The sequence below is a fragment of the Chinchilla lanigera genome, unplaced genomic scaffold, assembly GCF_000276665.1.
Source record: "Chinchilla lanigera isolate Chin_1 unplaced genomic scaffold, ChiLan1.0 scaffold00004, whole genome shotgun sequence".
Classification (NCBI taxonomy): domain Eukaryota; kingdom Metazoa; phylum Chordata; class Mammalia; order Rodentia; family Chinchillidae; genus Chinchilla; species Chinchilla lanigera.
Window position 1 is genome coordinate 30381445 of NW_004955405.1, and position 18028 is coordinate 30399472.

Below are 18028 nucleotides of genomic sequence, written 5' to 3' on the forward strand. Positions count from 1 at the left end.
AGGGCCAGGAGGCATCTGTGGGAAATCCGGGAGACCCTGAACTTCTGGGAGGTGAAGAAGCAAACAAGGCACCCCACTTCTGCCATCCTTTTCTGGCTGGAGCAGCCTTCCCATGTTTGCGACTTCCCCCTTCCTCCACACTGCTACGATTTACCTCTTCAAATTTTACCCAGGGAAAACGTGTAGTGAGGCTCTCAGAAATCAAGTAGCATGGAAAAGTGCACTGAAAAACGAACATCCTCTGGCCACCAGTCCTGCCCTTTCTCTGAACCCTTGTCGGGTGGCTTTCTACCTTGCGGTCCCAAGTCGCCACCATATTCTTCCAAAGAGGTGTTGAATAAATGATCTGAGAGAAGATGGCTCCAAAGTCACACCCTGTCGTGTGGTCACAGCGCCCATCAATGATTAGTGCACTTACTCTAGTTACAGAAGTGTTATGGTTTGTGTCTGGGTGTCCCCCCAAAGCCTCATGTGGTCATGGGGCAGGCTTTTAGAGTTTGATTGATTACGGGTGTGAGAGCTGCACCCGCCCTGGGGTGGATAGTTTGCATATGTAAGGGAGAGCAAGAGGCTGCTTGGGGTGATTCCTGGCTTTTGTGCTTGTTGATTCAGCTGTGTTCTGTCGCTGTGAGCTGTAGCCCTCTGCCATGTGCCAGTCGGCCTTGTAACTTGCCAAGTACGGACTGAAACCTCCACAAACTGTAAGCGAAATAAACCTTTCCTTCCTTCATTTTGGGCGTCAGGTATTTTGTCCCAGCAACGAGAGAAAAGTAACCAAGACAAGAAGTTACACCAAACTTGACATTCAGGCAGGCTCTACTTTTACCTAAGTTCCCACATTTTCTGTCATTTGTCTTTCTCATGAAATAATACAGTTGCAGGGCCTGGGAGATAGCTCAGTGGCACAGCACCTGCCTGGCAAGTGCAAGGTCCTGAATTTGATTCCTAGTACCAAAAAAAAGTACAAAATATCCTATTGAGCTGGGTGGTGGCGCACGCCTGTAATCCCAGCACTCAGGAGGCTGAGGCAGGAGGATTGTCGCAAGTTCAAGGCCAGACTGGGCTACAAAGTGAGCTCAAGGCCAGCCTGAACTGTATAGCGAGACCCTGTCTCAAAAAGACAAACATAAATAAATAAATAAAATAATAATACAGTTGCAAATAAAAATTCCATTTACAAGGGCTTCCTGCTTGTTTTTATTAAAGTGAGCTTAGTGTGAGAGTGAGTTAAATAAATGCTGTGTGTGCCTGTAATCCCAGACCTCAGGAGGCTGAGGCAGGAGAATCACCACAAGTTCAAGGCCAGCCTGGGCTACATAGTGAATTGAAGTCCAGCTTGGAATAATAGCAAGACCCTGACTCAAAAAGCCAAAAAGGAGAAAAATAATAATGCTATGTAATTTTAAAACTAAGTTAAGAAAGTGGATTTGAAATTTCTGTTCATGATTTTTTTGGGGTTCTGTATTCCACTTTGTTTGGAAGCTGCCTGTTCTTGGGAGCCATGGTTGATGTCAGTGCTGCTGCCTGCGTTGTGGACTGCAGAGGCAGCTACTGTAGCCTGAGCACTTCGGTTGGTTCATGCAGTTCTCTGCCGAGCTCCTTGTGAGGTCCAGGAATGTATAGTTTTTGTAGTCTGATGCCTTTTGATGGGTGCCAGATAAAATGGACGTCTGGCACCTTTTCTAGGAAAAAGACATTTAGACATTTCCAAGTTGATTTGTAGAAACAGTGTTTTAGGACTTTGCGGCAAAAGCTTTTCTCAAGTGGCAGGAGAAATAAAGGAACTTCAGTTTTGAGGGCTGCTAACAGCACCTTCTATGAGCGCCAAAGCCGAAAGGGTTGACAAAGTATGGGATCGTTAATACGGACTTCCTACAAAAATAAGCAAGTATTTGATTTCTTCCAATATAGGAAAATGCAGTTTTAGCTACTGACACAAGACTAGCCCCCGAACTTTTAGAAAAAGGAACTTCTCCCTCGATTTCCTAGTGCCATTTCTCAATCGTAACCAGAGAGGACTCTGGGGGGGTGGGGTGTTTGGGGTTTGATTGCTATTTGCTTTTCTTGCCGCTTTTTTTTTTTTTTTTTTAAGCAGAGAGGACAGGGAGAAAAAGACTTGAAAAGTTAGCTTTCCAGTTGGCACATGCAAATCACAGTCCTTTTCTTCATTTACATTATAAATAAATATTTGAAGAACAAGTTAGAGATTGTTATGAAGGAGAGGCATTACCTGGTAACACGATCAGCTGCTTTTTCTTTAAATCTCCTGGCTTCTGCCCTGACACCAACGGCCGCATGACAAGTTTTTACTTGTTGACGGTGCAGCTCTAGCCTCAGAACACTCTTAGAGCAAAACGTCGTTTAAAAAAAAACGGTTTATGAATTACGTTTCAGAGTTTAGGGGAGTAAACATCTCAGACTTAAAAGGGATATTTGAGCTGCAGACCTTCAAACCCAGTTTTTCCAAAGCACTTGACATTTAATTAGCAGGTTAATGACGCATCCGAAGAGCGTGCTTTGATGTTTAGTAAAAAGAGGCACCAAACGCAGGCTCTGTCTGCGACGGGGAGCGACTTGACCTTGATTTCCATGTGCAAGGGCACCGATGAGTTAACCCGAGCGGCTATTTCTGGGAACTAGTTAAGGGGGAAAGCAAAGAAATGCGTGTGCGTGCGGGCGAAGGGATCGCGCGCCCGGTTTCCTTTCTCCGCGCCGCTCAGCCGAGCTGCGGCCGGGCCGGCTCGCGTCTAGGACGTGCGCGCGCCGCGGAAACCCTGCGCAGCCTGCAGCGCCGGCGGAGCGCGGCCGGCCGGGGGTGGCGCGGCGGCTCTGCGGCTCCCGGGCTTATGTAAGGCGGCACGGCCAGCGCGGACGGAGCCCACGCCAACGCGCGGAGCTGGCCGCGCACCAGCACGGGCGCCGTGCAGAGCGCAGCGCGCCTCTGCCGTCTCGCTTTGCCGCGAAGGGGTTAAGCGCTCCACGTAGCCTTAAATTACCCTGCTCTAAAAGAGAATGTGGCCGGGCAGTGGTGGCTTCCAGACTGTCTCCGAACAGGGCATCCGTTCGGTTGTTGTTAATTCAGGGTAAATATAACCTTTCCTTACTTGCAAAATGTTCCCTTTTTCGAAAAGCAATGGCGTGCATATGGTTAAAACTAGTCAGTTCACAGGGATACAAAGTGGGGAAGTAAAACTGATAAACTTCTCCCTCTACCCCAGAAATATAACTAATTTTATGTTTCTCTTTGATTCTTTCAGCACGTTTGAACGCCGTATAAGCGTCTATTTTAACAGGTTTTTTAAGCACTAATATCTTATGCTATCTATCCTGCTTTTCAGTTTGCTTAATTTAATTCCTGGGCTCCTTTCATATCTGTGTAGCCTTTTATATCTTTATGGCAACATAAAACTCTTCCTCTCATATGAATGCATCCCTATTGACCAACGCGAGCCCCTCCCAAGGGATGTGGAAGTCGTTTCCATTTCCTGCTATCACAAGCAATGCTGCAGGACACAGCTCTGTGCTAATACGTTGAATGAATTCCTAGCAGTGGAATTTTGGGTCTAATCTAACATTTTAGATTAGACCCAAATATTTCTAAAATCATGTTCCAAAAAAAGCTTGCATCAATTGATAGCAGGGGCTTAAATAAGATACCATCTTTCAAACTGTAAACTTAAGTTGTCCTTAAAATACTGTTATTTTTCCAACAGTATGTGTAGTACTGAGGTCGGCTAAGCTTGTTTATCTGCCACCTGCACGCCCTCGAAGAGGAATCTCTAGCCCGTCAAGGAGGTCTGCCGGGCCCTTACTAATGATTGACGCGCCTGGCTGCCCAGCAGCCTGACATCGTGCCTGGCGTGACCAGAGACACCCAGGGCTGTGATGGCTTCATGCCTGTCTGTGGTTCCAAGGAGCTGACTGTTTTTAGAAACCCGAGGGTAGAATCGGAAAAACATTTTAAAAATGTGTAATGATATCATCTTCAGTTAGTTGAAAAGACATTAATTAAGCACAACTATCCTTTCCCAGCTGCCTGTCCTCCCCACTCTGTAACCTTGTATCCCAGATTTTTCGGTCTTCTGCTCCCACCCCCTCTGTCTTTTCATACCAGGCACCTATTTCTGATGCCAGAGGCATGGCCAGTTCTAGGAACAATAAAACTGATTTCCTGCTACTGAAAGGTGATTCTGGAGAAGGGATTAGCTTTGCCTGTGGGCACCACCAAAGTGACCCGGGCTCTATATCTAGATCTTGCCCCCAAAGGGATATTTGATCTGTTTGTGGCTCCAGATGGTTAAAGTGGTCCACCTACACAACAACACGTGGTCTTACTTTTCATTAAAGATTTTATAGTCAAAACCTACTGCAGATGAAACCAGGTAACAAGGTAGAAGTCAAGTTTCAAAAAACGGGTGGTTCACCTTGCTATTAAATAGATTTACACAGGCTCCTCGAAGTAGCCCAGATGACTGGGCTACTTTTGGGGAAGTACAAAACTTCAAAAAGTATTTTATTCCCCAGGTTACCGGCTTGTCTGGAAAATAACCCTTCCCAAACTGAGCTCCCTTACCCTGAAACTCATCCGAAACAAAGGCTCAGTCATGTCAGAATAGGGCTTGGGCGTCAAAAGGGGGAAAAATAAAAAACCCAAGCTAAACAAAACTAAAATAACTTTCCATTTAAGATCTGATTCTCTGTGGCTTTATAAGCTACTCCATTATCATATGGAGATTTATGCTTTAAAATAAAGGAAATAAATCAACAGACTTAGGAAGCCTGTCTCATCAGAGCTCTTAATTTCAAACCAGTGTTTCCAGTAAGAAACTAGAAGCCAGCAGGAAGAGACAAGAGGTGAACTGTGTGGATGTTGTCCCTAAATAGAATATTCTTTGCCACTGGCAGGAAGCACCTGGAGGATTATTTACTTTAGAAATTTGGAAATAAATTGTTTTTGAAATAAGGGAACAATAAATTGGCTTCTAAATTCCGGTGACTTCAACATTTTCACACAGATTTTTTTTTAAAATAATCTGGATTCTGATAATGACTTTAAATTAATAATGCATTTAAATATATGGAAAATGCAGATAATGTCAAGATAGGAAGTTGAGATAGAACATTTTAGTTTTAACTTTGAATCTTCTTTTCTTACTCCGACTGACGTTGACCTTCAGTATTACAGTACTTTCATTTTTATAGCTCTTTACATATTCTGTTGAAAAGCTTAAAAGTGAAACAAAGATGTTTCTTAACTACTAAAATTTCTACTGCCTCCCTCTTAATTGTTTGAATCCATTAAGACTTTAGAAGATGTTCTTTCCCCCATATATCCTTTAAATAACTGTTTACCAATGAAGTTAATAGGATCTTACCATTTTTATTTTTCATAAGAAAAAATATTCTGGCTCTTATATTGTTCTTATCTTGTTTCTTTAGATCTAATTTTTCTTTTCCCCTTGGGGAGTTAACATGAAATTAATTGTAGAGAACTCTCTTGTTCGAAGGGCTGATAATATGGATACATATTTACCCACTATTCCAGAAACAATATGAGAGAAGTTGATACGGGAATAGCAGATCTTGAACACTTGAAGGGAAAGATTTCAATTTGCATGTCACTGACCTTTGAGTTTCAAATAAGAATTAAACAAGAATTTTTATGGTTATATAACCAGTATTTGAAGCAAATTTTGCTACATTTTGTTCACATTTCACATCGAATAATCCACATAGCAACACAGGGTACTGATTCTTCTTATTTGCAGTACTTTGGAGGTAGGGATTTATTGAGACTTCTTTTATTGCCTCAGCTTTATTATTTTTGCAAAATATGTGATGGGTATTCCAGTTAGATTTACTAGCGTACTTAAAATCTTGTCAAAATGAAACAAGCTCTTTTTGTCATGGGTATTGCCTACTTAAGAGCATTTGCGAGGGGTTGGGTTGGTTTTGCTTTTGGGATCCTTCTCATTACTGAAAATAAAATATGCTCAACTTTCTCTTCTCACAATAATCATTTACTTCGGTGATTTCCAAGCTGGAGAGTTAACTTCAGGAAATGCTTCACATACTTGAACTAATTTTGTGATTTAGTTTTAAAAAATGAGTTCCATTTTCAATTTCCCCCCTTTTAGATACCTGATTTATGTATTTCTGATGATTTGTTGCAGACCCTGTCACTATAAATGCGGCTGAAAGATCAGTTCTGTCTCCCACTCCTTGTTGTTCAGATTTCGGAATTTCAAGTGGGTTTGTTGTCAACTTTAATGCACCTATTGGGAAATTAATTGAGTCTCACATTTCTTGCCTGTGTGTGCCCCTCCAGCCAGAATGCTTTGCTTCGGCCAGCTGAGAGTGGTGCCTCCTCCTTCTCTCCCAGATTAAATCTGGTTCCACTCGTTTTAAATTTGGTTGGTTCAGGATCCAAAGAAGTGAAGTGCCATCTTCTTTTCCTTTTTAATTTTAAACAAACACAACGCAGTCTCGCTGTCGTCTCGGGGACCTCCCAGGATCCAGCTATTTTTGTCTCTGCGTTTCCTTAATCTAATATGCTCCATTCTTTGGGTATTTGACTCGTGATCAGACCTTATTTGCAGCTCACAGGGTTATACGAAGGAGAGGAACAATTCCATGTCACTTTACTTCAATTTCTTTTCATGTCTTGTTTGTCTTTTAAAGTAGGACCCGTGGTTCTTCTGGCCACTTTCCAGCAGTCGTGGTGACAGCGCCGGCTTTGCCCCTCTGGCCTGGGGCGCACCCTCTTCTGACTCACAATTCACAACCTTCACGTGGCACCCAACGCAAAAACCCGTGTGCACGCTTGGGCCGCAGCACACACAGCAGGGCTCTTGGGACAAATCAGGGGCTCATTTTATAGGTAGAAGGCTGGGTTTCGTCATTGTTTTCCCCCCAGAGCTCTGACTCTGTGCCAGGTGTCATGCTAAGCACTTCACATACATTACTGCATTTAACCCCGTAGTACCATGTCTACCATTAAATCATACTGTCCCCGTTTTGCAGATGAGGAAACTGATCCTTAAAGGAGGTTGCAGTAGAAAGCTACCCCTTTACTCTGACAGAGCTGGGATTTGAACCCAGGTTATCTTATTTTAATGTCTGATTTAATCTGTAATATGTGGGATCCTCAGCAATGCTCTGCAGCCTGAAGATACTGTTACAGAGGCCTTAGCAAGGGATACCAGGGGACTTGAACCCATGCATTTGTTGATTTGAGTATTCAAAGAAAAGTTGAGGTTCTCCAGGTTCCCTGCCCAGTTCCCTGCCCATACACTACATACTACAAATTGCTTGTGTGTGTGTGTGTGTGTGTAAGAGGCTCACTTATCTCATCTATGAAGTAGGAATGTTATTTTAGGTGGACCATATCTTTTTATAATTTTTTTTAAAATTTGACACAATGGAGTACTACTCTGCTATCAAGAAGGGTAAACCTGAGTCATTTGTAGGACAATAGATGCACCTTGAGATCATATTAACTGAGATAATTCATTTAAGCTTAAATATGACATATTTCTTTTATGTGACAAACTGAAAACATAAATAAAGAGCAAAATAAAAGACAGATCCTAGGAAATAAGAGATAACTCCTTTGCAAATGGGAGGAGACTGAGATGAAGGAAGGGGAAGCGGATGAGAAGAGAATTGTTACGCACGGGTACCAACTCCCCCCGAGGAATGTGGTCATTATGGCCCGCAAGCATCTACTAATAAAAAATAAAAACTGAGAAAAATAAAATAAATGTAAAAATTTGAATCAATTACAGAAAATACTACAGAGGCCCTCAGTCACCTCCCTCCCCCATCCCCCCCCAAATGGTTACCTCTTATGGAGCGGGCACAACCAAACCAGAACACGGACAGCGACATAAAGTGCATGTGTGGTTCTGGGCCATCTTGTCCCTTACAGATGAGCGTGACAACTGCGGTCAGGACTCGGAGCCAGTCTAGCACCGCACGGTCTAGCGCCGCCCGCTGAGAGTCACGCCTTCCTCCCTGACCTCCCACAACCGCTGACTCCCCATCTCTGTAATTTTGTCATTTCAAGTCTCATTAGAAAGAAAAATAATTGTGGTTTTTATTATTATGAAAGCTCTCAATCAGGCGAGTACAGAGGAGACTGTAATAATACTTACATGATAGTACCACTCAGGTTGAATACGTCAGCAGATTTAGTATGTGCTGTTTCACTTCCTTTCACTTCCTTCAAGGCCTCAGTTCTAATTTCTCACCCTATTGACCTTCCTTCCCTAAAGGCTAACTCTCCCCCAAAGTTATTACCTATCCTTCCTGTCCAAGATTTCACCTTTCAGTCCATTGGTAGGTGTCTTGCACAAAGAAATCAGTATTTATGTGATTGGCCTCCTGTGTGATAAGGTTTAACCTTAGATGGTAGTGAATAAGGCAAAGCTCTTGTCTAGATGTACAAATATATGTTTTTTTAATTTTCTTTTTTGTACTGGGAATGGAACTCAGGGCCTCACACTCGCTAGGCAGGCACCATGCCGCTGAGCTACATCCCCCGCTAGGTATACAGACGTGTGAGTAAATGGCGCGACTGTGGGCTTCTGTAATCGTGTGAAAATGATAAAACAGGATATTGTTGTTCAGGCAGGTGGAGAGCTGGGGACATGAAGCGTTGGCGGGTACTGAGGAAGGGCCTTGGTACAAATACTCTTGCAAATCAAACTGAATGACAGCAAGGGACAGCAAGCGTTGGTGCCCTAACATGGGCTTGGGTTTGCTGCGCACCGGAAGCCGCAGCAGGGCTATAGCCTGCAGGCACCAACGGGTGATGTCTGCTGAGGTGAGAGTCTTGGGAGGGGACGTGGGGACGTCAGGATCGGCTGAGGGGACAGCACTAAGGACTCTGCTGGGTGACACACACCTGTAACCCCACCACTCTGGGAGCCAAGGACAAATTCGAGCTCAGCTCGGGCAATTTAGCAACTTAGTGAGATCCGGTTTCAAAAATAAAAAAAGGACAGAAATTTAAAAAAGGGCTGGAGATGTAGCTCAGTGTGAAGGGCCTGGCCCACAAATCCCCAGTACCGCAGGAAAGAAAAGTTGGTTCTTACTAAGGCTTCAGAGGGAAGCCAAAGAAAGGCATAAGCAGGGACTGGGTGTGTCTCACACAGAGGCAGCGTACTAAGGGTCCCGAATGTACTAAGGGACGTACAAAAACGGAGGAGATGAGTGTGGGTGGGTGTGTGGTGACGCTTTCTATTAAAGGAAAAGCCTTAGCATCATCTTATCTTCCTGCAGTTTACCTGTAGGATTCTACTTTGTGTTTCAAGATTTTCTTATACTGGTGCTTTTAAGGTTCTTCCACATTCATTGCTACGGATATTCCGGTCTAAGAGTATATCAGATTTACTTTATTGATCCTCTTTATTAGTGGATGTTAAAAATGTGCGTAGCTTTTTGTTCCTATACACAGTTCTACCAAAAGCATACCAATGTATGAATCTTTGTGGATAGATGAGTTTCTCTGGGATATACATCTAGCAATAGAATGGCAGGCGTCTTTTCAGTATGGTCATGCTCTGTTTTCCCAGATAGTAAAAAATTCTCTCCAGTATACTATCTGTAACCAGACATGAGAATGTCCATTCCCTACATTCTCACAGTCAGAATTATGCTTTTAACCATTGCCAGTTTGATAGGTATGAAATCATATATTTTTTTATAATTTTCATTTCCTGTCTGGAGTGGTGGTGTATACCTGTAGTCCCAGCACTCAGGAGGCTGAGGCAGAAGGATTGTTGTGAGTTTGAGCCCAGAGTGGGCTATATAGTTTAAGGCCAATGTGAACTACATATCAAGCTCTGTCTCCAAAAATGAAACAAAAGCATTTTTTTGGATTTCCTGGTTTTGTCTCTTTAGGTTTCTTTTCTGAGAATTTTTTGTTCCTATCCTATGTCCACTTTCCTGTAGGACAGTTTTTCCTTATTGATTTGTAGCACTTTACATATTTTGGATAATAAGCCCTTGTTGTATTTTATGCATTAATATATGCATTGAAAAAATTTTGTTACCAGGTGTGGTAGCACATGCCTTTAATCCCAGCACTCAGGAGGCTGAGGCAGGAGGACTGCCATAAGTTTGAGGCCTACCTGGGCTGCATAGTGTGTTCAAGGCCAGCTTCCACTACAGTGAGGCCCTGTTTCAAAAAAGAAAAAAAAAGGTAAGGGTTTGTGTGCCGAAATATTTTCTTCTAAATTTTAGTTTGTCTTTTCATTTTTAAAAATAGATTTAAGGGTCCAGAGGTATAGCTCAGTGGCATGGTGCCTGCCTGGCAAGCACAAGGTCCTGTGTTTGATTCCTGGTTCCAAAAAAAAATTGATTTAAAATTTCCCTGTGGTTGGATTTACCAAATTATCTTTTGTGTCTTTTCCTACCTTGAAGTTGCAATAATATTTAAGTTTTGCTTTTTTATTTTAGCTATTAAACTGATATAGAAAATAATTTTGTGAGAGAGGTAAGGAATTCATTTTTTAAATGCTTTTACTTATTTAAAAGATTTATTTATTTATTTTGCTTGTCCAGTAACAATGGATCCTTGACCAATTACTAAGTATCCTTTTCCTACTGCTTTGTGATTAACGCTGTCGTACATCGTGCTTTCCCGTAAGCACGCATCTGTTTTGGGCTCTTTATTCTGTCTTGCTGTTGTGTTTTCCCATCTCCACACACAGGCCATCCTTTTGGGATTAATATAGCTTTTCTCACGAGCCTCCTTACCTAGTGTGGTAAATTGCTTTTCTTTGTTCAATGGTATTTTGGTCATTATTGGTTCTTTACTCTTTGTATGAACTTAAGGATTAACTTGTCAAGTGCCACAGAGGGAGATGTATAGATTTTTATTGTAATCACAGTATATTTATAATTTGGAAAGAATTATCGTATTTTTGCCTTTCCATCCCACGCATGAACATGGCACAGCTTTTCATTTATTTAGCTTTTTTCTATGCTTCAATCAGATTTCAGTCTGTAACTGTCTTGTGTTCATTTATGGGATCTGTTTCCTAAAAGCCTTTGTTGCTATCCTTTTATTAGTTTTCTACTGTTATATGGGGTCCCTATGATTTTTGGATATTCATGAGTATCTTCCAACGTTATTGAACTCTTAATTCTAATAGTTTCTCTGAAGAGTCTTTGGATTTTAAAAAATGTACATGACTGTATTACCCAACGACGCAGTGTTCAGAGAATCTTTTTTTTGTACTGGGAATTGAACTCAGGACCTTGCACTTGCTAGGAAGGCACTTGTGCTGCTGAGCTACATCCCCAGCCCTAGAGAATCTTTTTATTTCTTCCTTTTTTTTTTTTCTTTTTCCGGTACTGGGAACCGAACTCATGACCTTGCGCTTGCCAGACAGGCACTGTGCCACTGAGCTAAATCCCCAGCCCCGAGAATCTTCTTGAATCCCCTACAAACTCCTGGATCCATGACTCTATTCCCTGCTTTTGTATATATGTGTGTGAGTAAAAATTAGCAAGGGTACTCATTCTTGGTATATTTTATAATATGTCAATACATTATTAATAATCATCATTCCCACCTTCTATTTCCTTCTTTGTTGATTTTACTAGGATATTTGCACCAAAATAATTGATAACAGAAGTTTTAAAATATGTAGTAAAAATCTTTAGGAGCTAAGACAGGCTTTAATCAGCTGCTGACACAGCTGTGACTACACAGTCACCAAGACTACGCCACCGTGGACTCAGACACTTAGACGTGGGCCAAGAAGACACGGGAGAAAGAAAACCGCCTTCGGTACCAGTAACACAACATACGCACCCGTATGGGGTGTGTGTGTGAAACCATGTGAGTCACACAACATACTGGCACGAAAGCGTGCTTTTTACAAATGAAAAATCAAATCCCGGAAGCAGATGCAGTTTCTAAGTCGGGTCGGGAGGTATCTGGCAGGTCTAGAACAGTCTGGGGGTAGCACTTCAGGGCGAGTCTGGGGGATTTCAGCACCTGGCATTATAAGGAGGCTGGGCCACAGAATGTTCCAGGCGGCTCAACTCCTCTGCCAGAGTGACCCTGAAACCCACTCCGATGCTCAGTGTATCGGGAGGGATGGTGGAGAAGAGGTCAGTGAACTCACACAACTTACAGTCCCTGGTCACTCGGGTCCTCTGCCATCTGGCTGAGACGGGAACAGTGAAAGTCCTGTTCTCAGAGAGGCCCTCACCACACTGCTCCATCCACCACCACCAAATCTTCTTGGTCAGAGACCAAGTCATAGCTGTTCTCCCCAGCGATGAGAGTAAACACTGCCTCCTATTTTTAGTAGTTCATTGCTTGCAAAAATAGCTCAAAATCCAGACCTTTGAGTCCTAAAGCCTTCAGCCCCACAGACCGTCCTGTGGGAAAAAACACCTCATTACAGCCACAGTCATGCTAACAGTTACTCAGGGTCGCTGGGCGCAGGGTGCTGTGCTAGGTACACTGTGTACATTGCCTTGCTTCAGCCTCACACATGGTAGTCATTGTTACCATCCCTGTTTTTTCGATGGAAAAACCAAGGCTCAGAAAGTCCAGGGCATCTGCCCCAAGTCACACAGCCCTTCAGAAGCAGAGCCTAGGACCACGTCCAAGTGGCCAACCTGACACGACTGCTTCTCTTTCCCACCTTCCCATGTTTATTCACAGCTCTGGTGGAGAGAGAGAGAGATGTTTGTTATAAGGGATCTGATCCAGTTTCCTCAAAGAACTTCAGCCGGTTGAATTGATTTCAGGTTCAGTAATGTAGAGCTTATTTATCTTTCTGATTGATTGATTTTAAAAAGCCATTAGATTTACAAGTTACCTTATTTTTTTTTCATCACGTTCCCCTTTACCAAGAAACGCACAGTGTTATTTGGGGTCATTGCTTGACAATTTAAAGGGCACCCACCAGTTTTGCAGAACATAGTCTTAAATGGCCAATAAACCCACGGGACAGTGAGCAAGCTCTAGGGGCGGAACCAGAAAAGTGGCCACAATACTTCAGCAGAAAAGTCAAATTCAGCATCTTTTTTTTTTTTTGAAAGAGTAAAAGAAGGATAACATAATAATAGTGGGGGCTTACCAAATTACAGACAAAGTGGTAGGAAATTATCAATGGTTATTGTTTCACATATTGTTATCTACAAGATAGTTTCTCAGGAAAACAAATAGACAAATAATAGTGAGTTACAGACAAAAGAGGTAGGAGATTATCAATAGTTGTTGTACTATACTTTGGTATCTTCAAAGTGGCTTCTAAAGAAATTAAATAGAGCTATACATGAGTGACCTATTGAATAATCATTAACTTTTCTCAAAGGTTGTTGTAGGAAACACATAATAATAGACATGAATCCATTTATGAAATAGGATAGGAACAATACAAACATTGCAGAGTTATGGATAGATTAGTAGGAAAATATCAATGGCTGCTGTAATACATGGTGGTATCTTTGAAGTGGTTTCTCAGGAAGACAGAGATACGCAAGAAGGATCTAACAAGTAGTTACAGCCTAAGGGTTCCTCTCCACGGAAATCTTTAGTAAAAGGCAAAAGATTTATGCGATCTGAAGAGAAACCAGAGTATACAGCCTAAGAGTTGTCAAAAATCAAGTGAGCCATGTGGGGCAAAAGCCATTTTTTGTAGCGTTTTCTCTCCAGCCTCCCATCGCATTGGGACCCCACAACCAGTTAGTGTCTTCTCCCCAACTGTCAGCACAGGCAGCAGGAATCCTGCTGCAGACTTCTCCAGAGCTCCACCACAGCCTGTACTGTCAGGGGAAGAATGGCTTCCAGGGAGTCTCTGCAGGTATTGTGCAAGGTCCTCCTGGTTTACAGCTTCCGAGTGGCTCTCATGACCCCAGTCTACGGGACCTCTGACTCCTCAGGCTTAGTCTGCATTCTCATGTTCTCTGAGTCCTTGTTCAGCAGCTGCTCCTCCACTGACTCTGGACCTTTCTGGTTCTCAATGGCAGGAGCAAGAGTGGCCCGTTGTATGGCATGTATTACCAGGGGTTTCTCCATGTTTGAATGATTCACACATGTCCATGGGTGGGCATCTGCAGCTGGTGCATGGTGGGCCAATTGTGTTATTGTTTCTCTGTGTCGTGGTAGTTCTCAATTAAGCGGCGGGGGCCGGCCTGAGGGCCAGCATGCAACAGCGCTTGCTGCCATGTGGCTTCCTCTGCACTGGAGGCCCTCCTTCCGGGTGCCTACAAGGCAGGAAGTGAGCCAGTCGGAAGATGGGTGCTCCCCACCCGTGACTCCCCATGTGCTGGAGGCCCTCCCTCCGGCAAATTCAGCATCTTGTGTTTACCGAGAAGACGGTACTGACTAGCAGAGCAACTGCACCTGGAACATTTTCTGACTTGCATCTACTGACTTCATGTAAATAGCATATGGGTAACAACAAGCCATGGTTTGGTTGCCAAATAAAAATACAGAGAATGCCCACACAGAGATGAGACCCCAAGGGGTAGCGCTGCGCTCTGGCTGTGGCCTCCCTGGGTATTTAGTGCAGAAGGCTTTGGGCCTTTCCTGGCAGGATGGGGTGGTGGGCAGCGGCCCACAGAGCACCTACAATGGGAGTTGAACTCAAGCGTGGCCTGGCAGGGGGGCACCTGTGCTTGAAGGGGCAATTTCTAGCGACATGCTTTTCTCCCTATTCTGGACTCAGATTCTGCAGAAAAAGACTTGAGTTTTTGCCATTATTGCTCTGTCTATGGGAGGAAAATGTGAGAAGTATTTGGCATCTTTGCATGAATAAGCCATATGTAAATGAAGTAGGGGACAGTGCTTATTTAAAAAAGTGATGGGCATGGTGGTGCACTCCTGCTAATCCCAGCACTTGGGAGGCTGAGGCAGGAGGATCACCTTGAGTTTGAGGCCAGCCTGGGCTACACGGTAAGTTCAAGGCTAGCCTGAATTACATAGTGAGACCCTGTCTCAAAAAAAAAATACTACCAATAATCTACATTTTAATTCTCTAGACCTTTCAAAAGAGATTTATTTTATCTTAACCTATGTTTATATGCTTGAGTTTTATTGATCACCTATCAAAATTAGCTACAACTACAATTAAAAATACTTTTGTCAGACATATTATTTTATAGGTACAATGATAGCTACCAGATATTCCATGTGTTCAGCATTTTAAGGAAAACAGGTGGGTGTTTTAGACAGACTTACATTTGTAAAGTGTTTCATCACCTGCTGTTGGCTCAAAACAACTCAAAGCAGCTCAAAACAGCTTCTCAGTAGTTCTTTTAAGTTCTCTTTTAACTTAAAATGATACTTCTAATGCATTTTGGATACCCAGAAAGCACCGAGAATAATAAACACCAAATGCTGCCACCACCAAGGTTTTTTTTTTTTTTTCCGGTACCGGGAATCAAACTTATGACCTTGCGCTTGCCAAGCAGGCGCTGTGCCGCTGAGCTAACACCGCCAAGGTTTAACAAGGGTGGTGGCAGTGACATTGTGTTTTAATAATGAGCAAGTTGCCAAGTGATCCATGTGGTGTGTAATCAATATATGTAAGATCAAAAATTACCCAAAACCATGTTATTTGTTGTCAGTGGATACTTGTACTCCTTAAGACATCAGCACACAAAGAGTGGATGCTTGGCCACGTTGGAAGGCTTGTTACTTATTGGAAATTGGATAGATGATACCTGTGGCTTCGAGTATATCTGTGATGCTTTGTCTGAAAGAAGTCATCTGACACGAGTATGGAAAATTCTAACATTTGTTGATTTGGGGAAGTTTTCAGTAGAGTGCAGACAGTGAGGCAGTGACTTTATTAAATTTTTTTTGTTTTTGTCTTTTTGAGACAGGGTCTCACTATGCAGTTCAGGCTGGCCTTAAGCTCACTTTGTAGCCCAGGCTGGTGTCAAACTTGCAACGATCCTCCTGCCTCACCCACCATACCTGACTAGACTATTTAGTTTTTGTTTTGCACAACCATCTTTGACAGCTATAAAAATTTAGAATTTTATTTTTATAGAAAGAAAAAAAGATGGATATGGGGATGGGGGTACTAGAAATCTGTTCCCTAAGTGGATAGTTTCTGTTTATCCTCGTAACACTAGGAGTCAGGCAGAAATCACCCCACTCAATGTATGAGAAAAAGAGAGATTACGTTACTTGTCATTGGTCACATAGCTAGTTCTTTGTGAAGCAGTTAGGTGTGGCTTTATTTTTGCTCCTCTTCACTTCTGCATCTAGTTTGCTGGTTCTAATTCTAGGGCTGAGAATTCTCAGCCTCCAAGGAACTGCCACAGATCAACAGTGACTGATTTCATCATGCCACTTAAAGCCAGCACCCAGGAGGGTGCTTTGTGACATGTCCGGTTCTGCAGAAAGGAATCACTTGCTGAATTTTGATGTAGGAAATCTGTGACACTTGAACAATGGATAGGACATTTGGGCATCCCCTAATCAGAACCGGGAACCTAGGCCAGGAAAATGTCATTCTTTAGTTTGATTCAGATCATATCTGGCTTCTGGTTAGGCTAGAAAATGTGTCCCCCAAATCTTTTTAACAAGAAGGAAATGCTTTAATAAAACATACATTCTTTTTACATGTATATAGCATGTTTTCCTGAGACCAGTGTTCAGACTGTAGACTATCTCATAAAAATTAAAGGTGGCAGCCTTTCTAGAAAGAATTTTATTTTAAGGAGAAAAAAAGTAGCATTGAAACCAGATGTTGCTTTTCTACATCATCCAACCCCTGGCATCTTCCCATGCAACAGAATTTGGCAGGAGGCTGACCCTTTTCTTCCGCCCAGATCACAATTTCCAACAGATGCCATGTGCTGAAAACAAAGTTTAAAAAGGGAAGCCTGGTTCCTGAAAGTTCACATTTGACGTTTTTTTTCAGGCTCACGCCAGATCAAAAGGCTACATCCTAAGAAAAGCCACACAGTCATACCTGCTGTAGATCTTCACCTCTGGAAATGTTAAAAGGTCAAGTCTTGCAGGGTGCAGGACCAGAATCAGGAATAGGGTGAAGCAAGAGAGGCACCCGCTTTTGGCAGCAAAATCCACGAGGATACCAAAAGCCTTTGTAATCAAAATAAATACTAATGCGATGCAATATTTTAAAAATAAAGATAAATGCAAAAGAGCTCATGATGAACAAACTCAACACTTTAAGTGAAGACATGCTGTTTGTTTGGTCGCCCTGCACTGCTGTGTGGTAAAATTTTTCATTTTCAATCAGCCCCAGGTGCCCAGGTTCCCCAACTCCTCCTCCCTGCTGGTTGTGTTTATGGGAGCTGACAATTGTGGGGCCAGATTGGATGACACAGGGCTTTATCCATATTCATGTCTTTTGACTATAGAGCTTTTATTGGTTGTTCCCACTTAGTTCAAACTACAGAAGGTTATTCTGATGAGTACATATACAAGCGCACAGTTTTCTTTTGCCTCGGGCTCCGATTTGGCTCCGCAAGGCACTGCTCAAGACCTCTAGGGGGCTGGAGGCGTAGCGCTGTGGTACAGGGCTTGCCCAGCAGGTGCAAGGCCCTGGGTCCGATCCCCAGCACTGGTGTGGAGGGTGCTCTTCCTTCTAGCTGAGTCCCTGCTTATTAGGGTTCTAACTCCAGGGCCACTTCCTTTACTAGCTGGCTGACTTGGTGTCTATTTCCTCCTGTGGAATAGTGAGTTTAATCATATTCCCTGCTTCATGTACGTGAGGCACTTAGAACAGTGCCCAGCACTCTCTAAACAGTACACAAGCAGAATAAAGTATGTCAGCTTTAGCAAAGTTCCGCTATTTCTCACAATGTGATGTCTTGCTTAATGCCTGCCATCTTCATCTCGCGGACCATGTGAAATCATCACTCATTCCCTGCTGAGATGCATTCCAATCCTGGGGAAATGTGGGATTCATGGGACCAGTACAGGCTCTGGAAAGTGACATCTTTGAATGCCAGAACCTTGCACTTACTTTGTGATTTTTAGGCAGGTTACTGGCTTCTCTAAATTTCACTTCAC

The 18028-nt window shown here is 42.9% G+C and overlaps 1 protein-coding gene across 13 annotated transcripts in view; it reads left to right on the forward strand.

The window, feature by feature from the left end:
• Socs2 (suppressor of cytokine signaling 2) overlaps positions 1–18028 on the forward strand; it is a 273894-nt gene that overhangs the window by 31489 nt on the left and 224377 nt on the right. The gene's annotated exons all lie outside the window — the stretch shown is intronic.